Source organism: Pseudophryne corroboree, chromosome 1 (assembly GCF_028390025.1).
Source record: "Pseudophryne corroboree isolate aPseCor3 chromosome 1, aPseCor3.hap2, whole genome shotgun sequence".
NCBI lineage: Eukaryota > Metazoa > Chordata > Amphibia > Anura > Myobatrachidae > Pseudophryne > Pseudophryne corroboree.
Window position 1 is genome coordinate 115,521,292 of NC_086444.1, and position 15,717 is coordinate 115,537,008.

At 49.1% G+C, this 15,717-nt stretch overlaps 1 long non-coding RNA gene across 1 annotated transcript in view; it reads left to right on the forward strand.

Moving 5' to 3' along the window:
- Positions 1 to 3,620: 3,620 nt before the first annotated feature.
- LOC134978961 (uncharacterized) overlaps positions 3,621 to 15,717 on the forward strand; it is a 29,087-nt gene continuing 16,990 nt past the window's right edge. The window contains exon 1 of the long non-coding RNA XR_010190288.1: positions 3,621 to 3,927. This is a non-coding gene — a long non-coding RNA (uncharacterized LOC134978961). The remainder of the gene's footprint in view (positions 3,928 to 15,717) is intronic.

Sequence of the window (15,717 nt, forward strand, 5' to 3'; positions counted from 1 at the left end):
ACTAAGCTAAGCGACCCAAGTGGCCGACACAAACACCTGGCCCATCTAGGAGTGGCACTGCAGTGTCAGACAGGATGGCCGATTTAAAAAATAGTCCCCAAACAGCACATGATGCAAAGAAAAAAAGAGGTGCACCAAGGTCGCTGGATGGCTAAGCTAAGCGACCCAAGTGGCCAACACAAACACCTGGCCCATCTAGGAGTGGCACTGCAGTGTCAGACAGGATGGCTGATTTAAAAAATAGTCCCCAAACAGCACATGTTGCAAAGAAAAAAGAGGTGCACCAAAGTCGCTGGATTGCTAAGCTAAGCGACCCAAGTGGCCGACACAAACACCTGGCCCATCTAGGAGTGGCACTGCAGTGTCAGACAGGATGGCCAATTTAAAAAATGGTCCCCAAACAGCACATGATGCAAAGAAAAAAAGAGGTGCACCAAGGTCGCTGGATGGCTAAGCTAAGCGACCCAAGTGGCCGACACAAACACCTGGCCCATCTAGGAGTGGCACTGCAGTGTCAGACAGGATGGCCAATTTAAAAAATAGTCCCCAAACAGCACATGATGCAAAGAAAAAAAGAGGTGCACCAAGGTCGCTGGATGGCTAAGCTAAGCGACCCATGTGGCCGACACAAACACCTGGCCCACTTAGGAGTGGCACTGCAGTTTTCTAGCGAGAGGATGAGTGCTTCCATCCTCATGTGAATCTGAACCACTAGCCATGAACATAGGCCAGGGCCTCAGCCGTTCCTTGCCACTCCGTGTCGTAAATGGCATATTGGCAAGTTTACGCTTCTCATCAGATGCTTTTAATTTTGATTTTTGGGTCATTTTACTGAACTTTTGTAGTATACTTGACGACACAGAGGTAGAGCAATGGACTACTGTACCGTACTGTTATATATATACTGGTGGTCAGCAAAATTCTGCACTGTCCTCCTACTATATAATACTGCGCACAACTAAAATGCACCACAGGTATAGATGGATAGTATACTTGACGACACAGAGGTAGGTAGAGCAGTGGACTACTGTACCGTACTGCTATATATTATATACTGGTGGTCAGCAAAATTATGCACTGTCCTCCTACTATATAATACTGCGCACAACTAAAATGCACCACAGGTATGGATAGATAGTATACTTGACGACACAGAAGTAGGTAGAGCAGTGGACTACTGTACCGTACTGCTATATATTATATACTGGTGGTCAGCAAAATTCTGCACTGTCCTCCTACTATATAATACTGTGCACAACTAAAATGCACCACAAGTATGGATGGATAGTATACTTGACGACACAGAGGTAGGTAGAGCAGTGGACTACTGTACCGTACTGCTATATATTATATACTGGTGGTCAGCAAAATTCTGCACTGTCCTCCTACTATATAATACTGCGCACAACTAAAATGCACCACAGGTATGGATGGATAGTATACTTGACGACACAGAGGTAGGTAGAGCAGTGGACTACTGTACCGTACTGCTATATATTATATACTGATGGTCAGCAAAATTCTGCACTGTCCTCCTATTATATAATACTGCGCACAACTAAAATGCACCACAGGTATGGATGGATAGTATACTTGACGACACAGAGGTAGGTAGAGCAGTGGACTACTGTACAGTACTGCTATATATTATATACTGGTGGTCAGCAAAATTCTGCACTGTCCTCCTACTATGTAATACTGCGCACAACTAAAATGCACCACAGGTATGGATGGATAGTATACTTGACGACACAGAGGTAGGTAGAGCAGTGGCCTACTGTACCGTACTGCTATATATTATATACTGGTGGTCAGCAAAATTCTGCACTGTCCTCCTACTATATATACTGCGCACAACTAAAATGCACCACAGGTATGGATGGATAGTATACTTGATGACACAGAGGTAGGTAGAGCAGTGGACTACTGTACCGTACTGCTATATAATACTGGTGGTCACTGGTCTGCAAAATTCTGCACTGTCCTCCTATACTACAATGCAGCACAGATATGGAGCATTTTTCAGGCAGAGAACGTAGATATTTTCAGCACACTGAGCACAGATATTTGCAAGCACACTGAGCACAGATATTTGCAGCACACTGAACACAGAAACTGAGAGAACTCTGCACGTCCTCTCCCTATCATCTCCAATGCACGAGTGAAAATGGCGGCGACGCGCGGCTCCTTATATAGAATACGAATCTCGCGAGAATCCGACAGCGGGATGATGACGTTCGGGCACGCTCGGGTTAACTGAGCAAGGCGGGAGGATCCGAGTCTGCCTCAGAACCGTGTAAAATGGGTGAAGTTCGGGGGGGTTCGGATTCCGAGAAACCGAACCAGCTCATCACTAATTGCACCTGTTATCTTGGAGTGCTGGAAAATTCCTCACATTGTATTAGGAAGGGCACAAGGGAGTGTCAATCCTCTTCAAGGCACCCAGTTACTCACAGTACTTAGGACCGATACATTTGGTGCAGCCAGAGCCGGCGCTTCCATTAGGCAGCTTTAGGCAGCTGCCTATGGGCGCCGGGACCTGAGGGGGCGGCCCGCTGAGACTGCCTAGTAGAAAAATGAAGGATGTCTCTGAAATAGAGACACCCTTGTTTTTAGATTAGGGGTCGGCGGGCATAGGAGCAGCGCATGTGTCATCAGCTCAGGGAGTCAGGCACATGTGACTCCCAGCCATAGAAATCGGCGCCACTGCCAGCAAGAGCGGATGCACAGCGCACAGGCAGACGCCAGGGACAGAGGAGGACAGCGCGTTACCTGCCGGAACTTCCAGGTTCCCTGCAGGCGTCTAAGTGGCATTGCGCTTGCGCAGAAGCTGCAGCTGTACCCGGCCAGCGCTTTCAGCTGCATGTCCTGAATTCTTGGCAGCAAGGACCGCCGGACAAACAGCGCTTGACCTGAGCCTCCCCCACAGCACAGTATAGTCGCCAGGCAGAGGAGGAGAAATGAATCTGAGGTGAGGGTAAGAATCTCACACACAACACTGTACTGCCAATGAAGTGCGGGATCTTGTATCCCCCCGATGCTCTCTTCCTCCACGATGTTCCCAGGTGAGGTCCTGTGTCCCAGCTCCCCCCCCCCACCTGATGTCCCTAGGCCCAATGTACCTCTTCCCCCCACTGATGTCTCTAGGCAGGCCCGGCGCTGACCGCTCAGCAAGGTCCTGCAAAGCAGGGAGGCGCTGGGTCGGAGAGGCGCTCTCCCCGCTCTGCGACCTTACTGATGTGAGTTATTGCTGTCGGCAACCAGCGCCGCTACTGCCTGTCAAAGTGACGGAGGAAAAGCGGCTCCCCCTCCCTTCCTCCTCACTGACAGAGCGTCTCTATCCTGCCTGTTACTGCCGGCTGCCACTGCTGCCAGCGTCTATCACACTTACCACAGGCAGCAGCGGCACCAGCAGCATGAAGAAAAGAGAACTTAGTTAGCATGCGCCTGGCCGCCCAGAAAGACCAATCAGGGCCACAATTCCTGTAATAAAAGAAAAAATGAACAGGTCGCGACCCCCCCCCCTTGTCACATGGTCCAGTCTGTTGGCCCCGCCTCCTTTTCCGACGTCTCTGTCATTAATTTATGTGCACTGCGCCTGTCCTTCCCCCTACCTTTCTGCCGCCGAGGAGCAGATGGAATAAAGAGGGCAGGGCAAAAGAGTGAACAGGGCTCGTTTCCTGGACGCTGAGGCAGAGATCACCCTCTTCTCCCATCACACAGTGCAGCTGCAATGTGCTGGCAGAGTGAGTCCAGCATCCACAGCCAGCCTCTAAACGCGGCAGGAGCTAGGACCCAGCGACTGCAGCACAGGAGATTGGACCAATCGGAGACTGTGCTCTCCGAAGTTCATTTCATAGAGGGGAAAACTGAAAAGCATGGCTTCAGCAGGAGGAGGACCTCCATCCCTAACAGTAGCAGCCAGAGGTATGACTCCAGCTAGTATTAAAAGGGATCTGGGTCAGGTGCTTAAAGGAATAGCATTTTCCCTGCAGCTGTGTGAGGTGGGCAGCCTCACTAGTGAACAGAAAGTGTATAAACACTGGTGTATCCCTCCCTCACTCACTACCCCTGGTCTCTGTGTCTCTCTGGTCTGTCTTTCTATTACTCCCTATTGTCTCCCTCTCTCTCTGTCCCTGATCTGTGTCTCTCTGTGCCCCAGGTCTTTCCCTGCTGCTGGTCCCCCCCCCCCCCCCCCCCCCCTGTCTCCCTCACTCACTGCCTCTGGTCTCTCTCTCTACCTCTCTAAGCCAATGGTCTTCCCCTCTCTTTCTGCCCCTGGACTGTCTCTCACTCTCTGCCCCTGGTCTGTCTCCCTTTTTTTTTTTAATTAATCATTTGAATGATATATATAGAATTATGTGTGTGTGTGTGTGTGTGTGTGTGTGTGTGTGTGTGTGTGTGTGTGTGTGTGTGTGTGTGTGTGTTAAGGAGGGCCCCGGAGATATCGGAGTACCAGGACCCAAGATTTCTGTTGCCGGCCCTGCTTACTCTGCACATATCTGGTAAGTGACGAAAAGGGGGGGGGGGGGGGGGGGCTCGCTCCATAACTTATAGTCTGTACATAAATGTTTACAGTATTTTATTTATTGTAATAAAGCTATTTTTTTAGACCGCTGCCCTCACCCTCCCTATAGCTCCCCCCTCAGTGTGCCTTCACCCTCCCTCTAACTCCCCCCTCAGTGTCCTTACCCTCACCCTCCCTGTAGCTCCCCCCTTGGGATCCCTACCCTCATCCTTCCTGTAACTACCCCCTCAGCGTCAACTCCCCTGTCAGTGTCCCTGTCCTCACCCTCCCTGTTACTCCCCCCTCAGTGCCCCTGTCCTCACCCTCCCTGTTACTCCCCCCTCAGTGCCCCTGTCCTCACACTCCCTGTTACTCCCCCCTCAGTGCCCCTGCCCTCACCCTCCCTGTAGCTCCTCCCTCAGTGTGCCCTCACCCTCCCCGTAGCTCCCCCCTCAGTGTCCTTATGCTCACCCTTCCTGTAACTCCCCCTTCACTGCCCCTGCCTTCACCCTCCATGTAGCTCCCCCCTCAGTGTGCCCTCACCCTTCCGCTAACTCCCCCCTCAGCATCCCTACCCTCACCCTCCCTGTAACTACCCCATCAGCGTCCCAGCCCTTACCCAACTCTAACTCCCCCATCAGTGTCCCTACCCTCACCCTTCTTGTAGCTCCCTGTCAGCGTCCTTGCCCTTACTCTCCCTGTAACTCCCCCCTCAGTGCTCCTCACAGTTCACACTCCTTCCAACTCCCTGTCAGTGTCCCTGCCCTCACCCTCCCTGTAACTCCCAATTTAGTGGGATTAAGAAGGGGAAAGAAGGGATGGAAAATAGATGGGGAAAGGGGTTGCTGAGAGAGGGGAGGAAAACGAGAGAAGAAAAATAAGATTTTACTTACCGATAAATCTATTTCTCGTAGTCCGTAGTGGATGCTGGGACTCCGTAAGGACCATGGGGAATAGCGGCTCCGCAGGAGACAGGGCACAAAATAAAAGCTTAAGGATCAGGTGGTGTGCACTGGCTCCTCCCCCTATGACCCTCCTCCAAGCCTCAGTTAGGATACTGTGCCCGGACGAGCGTACATAATAAGGAAGGATATTGAATCCCGGGTAAGACTCATACCAGCCACACCAATCACACCGTACAACTTGTGATCTGAACCCAGTTAACAGTATGATAAACGCAAAGGAGCCTCTGAAAAGATGGCTCACAACAATAATAACCCGAATTTTTGTAACAATAACTATATACAAGTGTTGCAGACAATCCGCACTAGGGATGGGCGCCCAGCATCCACTACGGACTACGAGAAATAGATTTATCGGTAAGTAAAATCTTATTTTCTCTGACGTCCTAGTGGATGCTGGGACTCCGTAAGGACCATGGGGATTATACCAAAGCTCCCAAACGGGCGGGAGAGTGCGGATGACTCTGCAGCACCGAATGAGAGAACTCCAGGTCCTCCTCAGCCAGGGTATCAAATTTGTAGAATTTAGCAAACGTGTTTGCCCCTGACCAAGTAGCTGCTCGGCAAAGTTGTAAAGCCGAGACCCCTCGGGCAGCCGCCCAAGATGAGCCCACTTTCCTTGTGGAATGGGCTTTTACTGATTTTGGCTGTGGCAATCCTGCCACAGAATGTGCAAGCTGAATTGTACTACAAATCCAACGAGCAATCGTCTGCTTAGAAGCAGGAGCACCCAGCTTGTTGGGTGCATACAGGATAAACAGCGAGTCAGATTTTCTGACTCCAGCCGTCCTGGAAACATATATTTTCAAGGCCCTGACAACGTCAAGCAACTTAGAGTCCTCTAAGTCCCTGGTAGCCGCAGGTACCACAATAGGTTTGTTCATGTGAAATGCAGAAACCACCTTAGGTAGAAATTGAGGACGAGTCCTCAATTCCGCCCTGTCAGAATGAAAAATTAAGTAAGGGCTTTTATATGATAAAGCCGCCAATTCTGACACACGCCTGGCTGAAGCCAAGGCTAACAGCATCGACACCTTCCATGTGAGATATTTTAAGTCCACAGTGGAAAGTGGTTCAAACCAATGTGACTTTAGAAAACTCAACACCACATTGAGATCCCAAGGTGCCACTGGAGGCACAAAAGGAGGCTGTATGTGCAGCACCCCTTTTACAAATGTCTGAACTTCAGGTACTGAAGCCAGTTCTTTCTGGAAGAAAATCGACAGGGCCGAAATTTGAACCTTAATGGACCCTAATTTTAGGCCCATAGACAGTCCTGTTTGCAGGAAATGAAGGAAACGACCCAGTTGAAATTCCTCTGTAGGGGCCTTCTTGGCCTCACACCACGCAACATATTTACGCCAAATGCGGTGATAATGTTTTGCGGTTACGTCCTTCCTGGCTTTGACCAGAGTAGGGATGACTTCTTCTGGAATGCCTTTTTCCCTCAGGATCCGGCGTTCAACCGCCATGCCGTCAAACGCAGCCGCGGTAAGTCTTGGAACAGACAAGGCCCCTGCAGTAGCAGGTCCTTTCTTAGAGGTAGAGGCCACGGTTCGTCCGTGAGCATCTCTTGAAGTTCCGGGTACCAAGTCCTTCTTGGCCAATCCGGAACCACGAGTATAGTTCTTACTCCTCTCCTTCTTATGATTCTCAGTACTTTTGGTATGAGAGGCAGAGGAGGGAACACATACACTGACTGGTACACCCACGGCGTTACCAGAGCGTCCACTGCTATTGCCTGAGGGTCCCTTGACCTGGCGCAATATCTGTCCAGTTTTTTGTTTAGACGTGACGCCATCATGTCCACCTTTGGTTTTTCCCAACGGTTTACAATCAGGTGGAAGACTTCTGGGTGAAGTCCCCACTCTCCCGGGTGAAGGTCGTGTCTGCTGAGGAAGTCTGCTTCCCAGTTGTCCACTCCCGGAATGAACACTGCTGACAGTGCTATCACATGATTTTCCGCCCAGCGAAGAATCCTTGCAGCTTCTGCCATTGCCCTCCTGCTTCTCGTGCCGCCCTGTCTGTTTACGTGGGCGACTGACGTGATGTTGTCCGATTGGATCAACACCGCCTGACCCTGAAGCAGAGGTTTTGCTTGACTTAGGGCATTGTAAATGGCCCTTAGTTCCAGAATGTTTATATGAAGAGATGTTTCCATGCTTGACCACAAGCCCTGGAAATTCCTTCCCTGTGTGACTGCTCCCCAGCCTCTCAGGCTGGCATCCGTGGTTACCAGGATCCAATCCTGAATGCCAAATCTGCGGCCCTCTAGTAGATGAGCACTCTGCAGCCACCACAGGAGAGACACCCTTGTCCTTGGCGACAGGGTTATCCGCTGATGCATCTGCAGATGCGATCCGGACCATTTGTCCAGTAGATCCCACTGAAACGTTCTTGCATGGAATCTTCCGAATGGAATCGCTTCGTAAGAAGCCACCATTTTTCCCAGGACCCTCGTGCACTGATGCACTGAGACCTGGCCTGGTTTTAGGAGGTTCCTGACTAGCTCGGATAACTCCCTGGCCTTCTCCTCCGGGAGAAACACCTTCTTCTGGACTGTGTCCAGAATCATTCCTAGGAACAGTAGACGTGTCGTTGGAATCAGCTGCGATTTTGGAATATTTAGAGATAGTGCTACTCCGACTTCTAACTGTTCCCTGGATCTTGCCCTTATCAGGAGATCGTCCAAGTAAGGGATAATTAAAATGCCTTTTCTTCGTAGAAGAATCATCATTTCGGCCATTACCTTGGTAAAGACCCGAGGTGCCGTGGACAATCCAAACGGCAGCGTCTGAAACTGATAATGACAGTTTTGTACTACAAACCTGAGGTACCCTTGGTGAGAAGGGTATATTGGGACGTGGAGATAAGCATCTTTGATGTCCAGAGACACCATATAGTCCCCTTCTTCCAGGTTCGCTATCACTGCTCTGAGTGACTCCATCTTGAATTTGAACCTTTTTATGTAAGTGTTCAAGGATTTCAGATTTAAAATTGGTCTCACCGAGCCGTCCGGCTTCGGTACCACAAACAGCGTGGAATAATACCCCTTTCCTTGTTGCAGGAGGGGTACCTTGATTATCACCTGCTGGAAATACAGCTTGTGAATGGCTTCCAAAACTGCCTCCCTGTCGGAGGGAGACTTTGGTAAAGCAGACTTCAGGAACCGACGAGGGGGAAACGCCTCGAATTCCAGTTTGTACCCCTGCGATACTACCTGTAGAATCCAGGGATCCACTTGCGAGTGAGCCCACTGCGCGTTGAAATTCTTGAGACGGGCCCCCACCATATCTGAGTCTGCTTGTAAAGCCCCAGCGTCATGCTGAAGACTTGGCAGAAGCAGGGGAGGGCTTCTGCTCCTGGGAAGCGGCTGCATGGTGCAGTCTTTTTCCTCTTCCTCTGCCCCGGGGCAGAAAGGAGTGGCCTTTTGCTCGCTTGTACTTATGGGAACGAAAGGACTGAGTTTGAAAAGACGGTGTCTTTTTCTGCTGATGTGAAGTGACCTGGGGTAAAAAGGTGGATTTTCCAGCCGTTGCCGTGGCCACCAGGTCCGATAGACCAGCCCCAAATAACTCCTCCCCTTTATACGGCAATACTTCCATGTGCCGTTTGGAATCCGCATCCCCTGACCACTGTCGCGTCCATAACGCTCTTCTGGCAGAGATGGACATAGCACTTACTCTTGATGCCAGGGTGCAAATATCCCTCTGTGCATCACGCATATATAGTAATGCATCCTTTAAATGCTCTATAGTTAACAAAATATTGTCCCTATCCAGGGTATCAATATTCTCAGTCAGGGAATCCGACCATGCGACTCCAGCACTGCACATCCAGGCTGAGGCGATTGCTGGTCGCAGTATAACACCAGTATGTGTGTATATACTTTTTAGGATATTTTCCAGCCTTCTATCAGCTGGTTCTTTGAGGGTGGCCGTATCAGGAGACGGTAACGCTACTTGTTTAGATAAACGTGTGAGCGCCTTATCTACCCTAGGGGGTGTTTCCCAACGCGCCCTAACCTCTGGCGGGAAGGGATATAATGCTAATAATTTTTTAGAAATTAGCTGTTTTTTATCGGGGGAAACCCACGCTTTATCACACACCTCATTTATTTCCTCTGACTCAGGAAAAACTATTGGTAGTTTTTTCACACCCCACATAATACCCTTCTTTGTGGTACTTGTAGTGTCAGAAAGGTTCAATGCCTCTTTCATTGCCGTGATCATGTAACGTGTGGCCCTACTGGACATTACGTTTGTCTCGTCACCGTCGACACTAGACTCAGTATCTGTGTCAGGGTCTGTGTCGACCCACTGAGGTAACGGGCGTTTTAGCGCCCCTGACGGTGTCTGAGACGCCTGGACAGGCACTAATTGATTTGCCGGCTGTCTCATGTCGTCAACAGTTTTTTTGCAAATTGCTGACATTATCACTTAATTGTTTAAATACAATCATCCAGTCAGGTGTCGACTCCCTAGGGGGTGACATCACCAACACAGGCAACTGCTCCGCCTCCACATCATTTTCCTCCTCATACATGTCGACACACGCGTACCGACACACAGCACACACACCGGGAATGCTCTGATAGAGGACAGGACCCCACTTAGCCCTTTGGAGAGACAGAGGGAGAGTCTGCCAGCACACACCCAGCGCTATATATATATACAGGGATAACCTTATATAAGTGTTATTCCCTTATAGCTGCTGTTATTATCGTTATTTGCTGCCAAAAATGCCCCCCCTTCTCTTTTTTACCCTGATTCTGAAGCAGGACTGCAGGGGAGAGTCAGGGAGCCGTCCTTCCAGCGGAGCTGTGAGGGAAAATGGCGCTTGTGTGCTGAGGAGATAGGCTCCGCCCCTTCACGACGTCCTTATCTCCCGCTTTTTTGTGTAAAAATGGCAGGGGTTAAAATACATCCATATAGCCCAGGAGCTATATGTGATGTATTCTTTTTGCCACCTAAGGTATATACTGTTATATTGCGTCTCAGGGCGCTCCCCCCCAGCGCCCTGCACCCTCAGTGACCGGAGTGTGAAGTGTGCTGAGAGCAATGGCGCACAGCTGCGGTGCTGTGCGCTACCTTAGTCTGAAGACAGGATGTCTTCTGCCGCCGATTTCACCGGACCTCTTCGTCTCTTCTGGCTCTGTAAGGGGGACGGCGGCGCGGCTCCGGTGACCCATCCAGGCTGAACCTGTGATCGTCCCTCTGGAGCTAATGTCCAGTAGCCTAAGAAACCCGATCCACTCTGCACTCAGGTGAGTCCGTTTCTTCTCCCCTTAGTCCCACGATGCAGTGAGCCTGTTGCCAGCAGGACTCACTGAAAATAAAAAAAAAACCTAAACTAAACTTTTATTCTAAGCAGCTCAGGAGAGCCACCTAGATTGCACCCTTCTCGGCCGGGCACAAAAATCTAACTGAGGCTTGGAGGAGGGTCATAGGGGGAGGAGCCAGTGCACACCACCTGATCCTTAAGCTTTTATTTTGTGCCCTGTCTCCTGCGGAGCCGCTATTCCCCATGGTCCTTACGGAGTCCCAGCATCCACTAGGACGTCAGAGAAAAAATAATAGCTTAAAAATTAAAAAACCCAGGCAATGCTGGACATAAGTATATGGGACACTACTATGTTCTGTAATATGAATCATGGGGACTATGTGCAGTATATATTAAATAAGATTGTGCTACAGTGTGGCATAATTTGAATTGGAGGTACTATTGTGAGGTGCTATTGTGTGTCCGCACCCCTCTTCTGTGACGCACACTTACCCTTTATGAGTTAAGGGAGGAAGGGCGCAATTTTATAGTTTGCAGGAGGGCGCCGAACACCCTAGCCCCGGCCCTGTCTCTAGGTCCTATGTTCCTCTCCCCCCCATGTCCCTAGGTCCTATGTACCTCCCCCTCCTGATGTCCCTAGGTCCTATGTACCTCTCGCCCCCCCTGATGTCCCTAGATTTACCTCTCTCCCCCTGATGTCCCTAGGTTCTATTTAGCTCCCCCCCCCCCCCCCCCCGATGTACCTCTTCCCCCTCCCCCTGATGTCTGTAGGTCCTATGTACCTCTCCCCCCCCTGATGTCCCTAGGCCCCGTGTCCCTCCTCACCCATCCCCCATCTTGTGCCCAATGTCCTGTGTCACCCTTTCCCCCTCATGTACTGTACATGTCTTGTGTCACCTCCCCCCATGTCCTCAGTTCCTGTGTCCCTCCTCTCCCTCTCTCCACCCTCATGTGCCCAGGTACTGTCACCTTCTCCCCCTCATGTGTAAATGTCCTGTGTCACCTCCCCATGTCCCCAGGTCCTGTGTCCCACCTCTCTCCCGATGTCCCTAGGTCCTATGTCCCTCCTTCCCTTTCCCCCATCTTGTGCCCATGTCCTGTGTCACCCCCCTCCCACTCATATTCCCAGGTACTGTCACCCCTTCCCCCTAAAGTGTCCAGGGCTTGTGTCACTCCCCCATATCCTGTGCCCCCCCCCCCCCCTCCCATGTCCCCAGGTCCTGTGTCCCTCCTATCCCTCTCTCTACCCTCATGTCCCAGGTCCTGTGTCATCTCCTCCACCTCATGTGTACTGTACTTGTCCTGTGTCACCTCCCACCATGTCCCAAGGTTCTGTGTCCCCCCTCTCCCTCATGTGCCCAGGTCCTGTGTCACCCCCCAGGTCCTGTGTCACCCCCCCTCATATCCTTAGGTTCTGTGTCCCTCCATCCCCTTCTACCCGCCTCATGTCCCCATGGCGCCCCTCATGTGCCCATGTCCTGTATCACAGCTTCACTGGGCTTCTCCATCCCTTCAGGGGGGCAGAAAGCTCAAATTTTGCCTAGGGTGCTTAGAAACCTTGCACCGGCCCTGGGTGCAGCTATGTTTACATGCTGCTTTTTAACCTTTTTCACCTCATTTAAGCAGTGCATTAGGAGACTACTCCAGTTTTAATCTACTGAATTTTATGCTGCTTCTTAGCTATGGAAGCTAATTCAGATATGGATGTGACATTGGAACTGGTGCACCGGGATGCATGTGAACGCTTGAGCTTTTCTGATGCAGAGGCTAAAGCCATCTTGGTGGAAAGGAGATTGATTGGTGAACCCATTACTAACACCAATGAGGAATTATATTGGATGTGGTCCAAATTGAAACAAAGGGAATGTGATTACACATATCATGGAATCGCGCTGTCGGACTATTACCGCAGTAACTTGATCCCGAGGGGCTTTAGGATTGCTAACTCACCGACAATTGGCCGCTACAACGCCCAATTTTGTCGCCGGTGGGTAGCAATCCTAAACAAATGCTCCATGGACTTAATCTTATTGGTGGTAGAGGAGTCTACCAGAGAACTGAATTTAGTAAAGGAGCAGATACAGTCCTTTGAACAGCAACATAAAGCTGAGTTGAGTGCTGACACACAGAATGATTGGATCAACAAGCTGAACGTTCAAATAGAACAATATCGACAAGATCTAATCCGATTCAAAAAGGACAAACTAAATAAAGTTAAAAGAGATTACGATCAAAGACAAGTCTACCCCTGGCTAGGTAGCTCCAGGCCTAACCAATCACAGCATGCGTACAGACGTCAACAGCAGACATGGCGACATAGAGAACAGCCAGGAATTACCTCTTCAGCCAGTGATTCAGACACCACATCGGCTCCCTCGACATCAACAGAAGGAGTTGTCCCTTTAGGGCCTCACCAAGCTGGAGTACGAACACGCTCCAATCGCACCCCAATAAGCGGACGAGGCAGAGGACGCGGAGGTCACGGCAGAATCAAAGGATCATACGTGCCAAGACCACCACGTCCTTGAAAGAGCTTGTCTTTGATCTCTCATCAACGCCCCTTACCGACCATGAATATGGACTTTTAGCCAAAGGACGTTCATTTGTCCCCACAACAATCCCTGATCCTTGGAATGGAAAACTGAAGTCTATCGTTTTAATAGGACTTTAAAATGCAAGGAATATTTCAGCAATAGGTCCCCTGCACTGGCATCTACAGAGGTGCCATCAGTGGAGATACCCCCACAACTATGGAAGATAGCCCCGAGATCTTACTTTGACACCCCCCTCCCGAGCCAGAATTCTTCCATCAGGACTTATGTCCGTATGCTGGAAAGGGAGGGACAACAGGCAATGACTGATCCGGTGCACTTTAATTTGAATAAAGAAGAAAGGTTAACACTTAGAGATCTATCCAGTAGGACGGACATTATAATCCGCAAGGCGGATAAGGGGGGATCTATAGTTGTTCAAGATATAGGGGACTATATAGCTGAATGTGAACGACAGATGAATGATACGGCAGGGTACAAACGCCTTAGTAAGGATCTCACTAGGGATTTTAAACATGAATTGGATTCCTTTTTGTTAAGCTCGAGGGATCAGGGCATTATAACACAAGAAATTTGTTCAGCCCTTATGGTTGAATTTCCACTAGCACCTCTTTTTTACACCGTACCTAAGGTGCATAAAACCTTGGAGAATCCCCCTGACCACCCTATTGTGTCGGCCAGGGGTTCCCTATATCAACCAATATCAGTCTACTTGGACGCCTATCTTAATCCCTGTATACAGGCATTACCATCCTTTTTAAAAGACACCGTCACTTTTGTTGCAATTACAATAATTGGGCCCATTGCCCGATCACACATTGTTGTGCAGTGCTGATGTCACCAGCCTCTACACCTGCATCCCACATGATGCAGGTGTGGAGGCAGTGAGAAAACTCATTGAGGAATGCAATCTACCAGGGTCCTGATTTGATTTTCTTTTTACATTTATTGGATTTGGTTTTACAAAGAAACTACTTTGTCTTCAATGGTAGTTTTTTCTTACAAATAGCGGGGTGTGCGATGGGGTCCGCGGTGGCCCCATCGTACGCCAACGCATTTATGTATCAACTAGAAAAAAATATGTTCTATCTAGACCCTAGGGTAAGTCCTCAAGTGATATATTACAGATGCTACATTGACGATCTCATTGTGCTTTGGAAGGGCTCCAAAGATGATTTAATACAGTTATGGAGCAAATACAATGCGACGTCACATGTAGTGAAGTTTACCTTTGTTATTGATGAAAATCAAATTAATTATCTGGACGTCAGCATTACAAGCAGGGATAACCAACGTAGTATGTCTCTATTCGTTAAGCCCACGGATAGAAATGCCTTATTAAACTATCAAAGCTTCCAGCCTTTCGAATTACGCAAAGGCTTGCCGTATTCCCAGTTTATGCGCATACGGCACATCACTTCAGATCCCATTGAGACTAATATAGACTTAGATGATATGCTTAAAAAACTTGCACAGAGAGGGTACCCAATTAGGGAGTTAGAGCGGTCTAAGGAAGCAGTGCTAAAAAAGTCTAGAGAAGAGATTTTGTCAACTAAAAGCAGCACGAGTAAGGGAGTGAATAAGATACCGTGGGTTAGCAAATATTCTACCAATTCTAGACGTACTGTTAAAAAAGCAAAACAACTGTGGCCAATAATTCAAACTGAAATGGCCCTGAAGTGTTTACCTGATACCAGTTTATTACCTAGCCATACTCGTGGTAACAACATAGGTGATTATGTAGTGAAACTTGATGTTACTAATATGACTAGGTCCAATCAAACACACTTTCTTAGACCTAAGGCAGGATGCTTTAGATGTCTCGGATGTTCCACGTGCAATAGCTGAATGACAGGCTCAACATTTAATCATCCGCAAACTGGTAGGAAACTACCCATCAAGCATCGCCTTACCTGCACGACAACACATGTGATATATTTACTTACTTGTCCATGTGGTCTTGCTTATGTAGGCAAGACCATACGACAATTCAGGGAGAGGATGGCACTTCATAGGAGTGCAATCAAAAATGTATTTGAAAAAGGGTCTAGTGATCAGCCCTTTGCCCACCACTGTTTGGTGGCAAAACATGGTGTGGCAAGTATCAGAGCCATCCTTATTGATCACACTCCTCCTACTTTGAGGGGTGGTAACAGGGACCGACTGCTCCTGCAGAAAGAGTCTCGGTGGATATTTAATTTGGGCACACTGTCTCCTGGTGGCCTTAACGAAAATTTGGGACTGCAGTGTTTTCTTTAACTTACCTTGATTCCAGTTTTGTTACAATTCATGTATGACTTCATTATATACCTATCCTTCAGGACAGGGATTAGATTTATCTATATATAGTCTTCCATTACTCTGGATTAGTTAAAAATAAAAATTAAATAGCTAATTATAGGGATTATTATAT